Here is a 3,451-nt window from a genome sequence, read left to right on the forward strand (position 1 = left end):
GCCGTGACGCTTGTGAGCCCTATGCCCTGGCCTGCCAGAGGAATACTCCAGCTCTCTTTCTTCTGCTCTTTCGGTGTACCTTGATTTCTCTGGGCGGTGGGACTTCTCTGCTCTGTACGACCGCTCTGATCTCTGTTCCCTGTCGTTCCTCCGGGATTTCTCCCTCAACGATTCTTCCAGATTCTCAAGTTGGTGTTTCAGCTCCGACACTTGGTTTTTCAACTGTTCCTTCTCCTTCGGTCTCTCTTCCTCAAACACAAGGGAGACGGATTGACTATCAGACTCGTCAACCCTCTCCTTCCTAACAACACTGTTGAGCCTAACACGGCTCCCCTCTGGTCTGGCTATTTCTCTGTCAGCAGCGTTCCCTTGCATTTCCCCAGGCATCACAGCCTGTTTGTTGATTGTCAGCATGTTTGCCTCCTGAGCAGCGGGAGGTGGGGCCTCAGTGCCCTGCGGGTTGGCCGCTCCAACCGGGGTAGCTACAGTGGGGATGACAGACAGCATCGGAGTTCCCAATGTCTGACGCATATTAGCATAGCTGAGTAAAGCCATCATTTGCTCTGCTAGCCCGAAGTTAAGCGATCCCCCTCCAGACGTGGGGGCCAAGTTTGGCAGATTCGAGCCCGGTGTTACCAGAGCAAACCTCTGGGCGTTGACGTTCAACCCTGTTGTCGGAGTGGCTGAGATAGCCTGAAAACCCGGTGGCACAGTGAAGGTGGGGTTACCCTGAAGGCTGTTGAGTAGTGAGGTAGGCACCTCGGTAGTGATAGCAGCAGACTCGAACTCCTTCTCCAAGTTGCGGTGAGCATCAGATGATCCCATAGTACCTACACATAAACAGAGTGAGAAGACATCTAGACAACAAATGGATAGATCCTCCCCTACTGATTGAAAACCCGATATGAGAAATTCCAAGCACCGGCGCAGAGGCCGTTAAAAAATTCCCCTTAAGACAACTCCATGCCCTGGGAAATAAACCCAGGGCATAGATTAGAACAATCAGAGCCCGAACAACAGAAATTTCCCTTGTAGACTCTTATCAAGATCCGGCAGAAGAAACAGAGTGTCCAGAGATAGGCAGAACAACCACCAAGAAGCTTGTTAGCATAAAACGTTAAACATGATATATAGTAAGGAATTTTCAAGAAAACGAACATCATAACCCAGAACTACCACGATCGTGCGCTATATTAACCGCAAAAACCCAAAAACAATAAAGTTATCATGGCAATTAACCAGATTAATAGCATAATGCATTAAACAGGGCATAGAGCGAGGATTAGTTGAAGAAAACATGGAGCACACCAATAATTATCACCCTCAGTCGAAACATAGCCGCAAATTAACAGTGCAAACCCAATCATCACAGAAACAGATCATTACCCCATAGTCCACCGATAGAAAACGAAGATTAGCCACAAAAACACGAAAAACATCGACAATTATTACCCTTAAACGAAAAACATCCACAAATCAACAACACAAGCTCAATCGCAGCAAAAATGGAATGTTAACCAACATTCTACCGAAGCGAAACCCCATAAATCGTCAACCAAAACCCAATTCAAGCAGAAACAGAGCGATATTCCACAATTCACAGGTATAAACGTCAGATCTATAAATAAAATCCCGATTCTACGAAGAAACTTTGTATTCACCCATAATTGAACCGATCAATCGGTAAATAAACCCATATCCCCCCGATTCATGATTTACGACTTTCACCACCTTTTCCCATGCACCAAAAACGCAATTAAAAACAGATCGTAAAGAATTAAAAGCACATCGACCCGAGAAAACGTAATTAGCGGCTCGAAATCATCTGGATGTCCGAATTATCGGCTCAAATGGTACCGACACGCGCAAACCCGATTGGAATTTCAGATCTGCGTGCGCCGGCGTCCATAAACTCACGTCCTAACTCAGTAGCTTTCCCACAGACGGCGCCAGTTGGTGAAACTATAAACCAACACCTAATCTAAAGAGTAATAAGCGTGATTATACCTAGTGTAGATGATCGGAGAAAGCAAAGTAAACAATTGGAAAACCGGAGCTCAAGAGAAAACTAGCTGTTGTATTTGAAAGTAAGAGATAGCGTAGTTACAATGCACGAGCTCAAGCTCTATTTATAGATTACATAGGAGGGCAAAATGATAAATCATCTGTGGTGCATGCGCTTGACGTGATAGAGGGCCATGTCAGTAAATTTGCCTTCACGCGGGAAATCTCCCGCGTCTCTGGCGATTCCGCTGATGAAGGTAGTTCCTCTGGCGAAGGCTGCTTCTCTGGCGAGGGCGACTTCTCTGGCGAGGATGACTTCTCTGGCGAAGGTGACTTCTCTGGCGAGGGTGACTCCTCTGGCGAGGATGATTTCCTCTGACGAGTGCACTTCCTCTGCCATACTTATTCCGCTGGTGGAGTCGATTCCTCTGATTTGCATCATTTCCCTACTCTGCATATATCACTCCTCATCACGTGTATATGGCTAATCACATATTTATACTCTAAAACAAACATTATCTTTAAACTTGAGTCTAAAACTATAAAATTGAACCCGTATTTTGACGTACACATTCTCCATCCCACTTTTAGCATCCATTATTGTTCCATTTTCATTTTCTTTTATATAGTTATTACTTATTAATTATTTTTTTCTTCAATTTTAATTTCTTATGATTAGTACAATTTTAAGATTGTTAATTAGACTTCACTAATTCGATTGAGTTTATAACTATCTTTATATTAATTTTGTAAATTTTCATAAACATTGGTTTTTAGGGTTAATTAATCTATAAATAGGGTATATAATTGTTTTAAATTTTACTAGTACTATCTAGTGACGTATTAATTCTAATTTATTACTATATAATAATAATTTATATTTTTTATAATAATTCTTTTATAATATTAAAATTAATGATAAAATAAGATGAGGCATCCAAAATTATGGTTCAAAGAATCTCACCAATTATTTTGAATTTAGATCTGGACACTTTGTGCAATTTCTTTTTAGTGAATTAATATTCTTTTTGGAAAAAAAGTTGATATTAAATGTCGTAGGACAAAAGCAATGTCACGAGTGGGAATTTTCTGTTCCCCCTTTCCCCAGTTATAGAGAATATTTTTATTTATATAAAAGCGAAAGAGTTCGTAAATAAAATTAGTTTGAAAGATACAATGAAAATTAGATAATTTGTAGAAAAAAAAATTATCTCTCCTAAATTGCACTTCATTTGTTTTTCTCTTACTTTTTTCTTTTTACCCACATCAACTTTCATTTTTTTCCTCTTTTTTTTTCTTTCTTATTATTTTCATAAACATTTTTCCCATCTATAACCTACTTTACAAATATTCCTATATTATAATTATTGAAAAAAATATTACATTAATTATATAAAAATAGAAAAGCGAATCGCGCGTTTCTCATGAAAATATGATTAATATTGTA

Source organism: Salvia miltiorrhiza, chromosome 4 (assembly GCF_028751815.1).
Source record: "Salvia miltiorrhiza cultivar Shanhuang (shh) chromosome 4, IMPLAD_Smil_shh, whole genome shotgun sequence".
In the NCBI taxonomy this organism is placed as follows: domain Eukaryota; kingdom Viridiplantae; phylum Streptophyta; class Magnoliopsida; order Lamiales; family Lamiaceae; genus Salvia; species Salvia miltiorrhiza.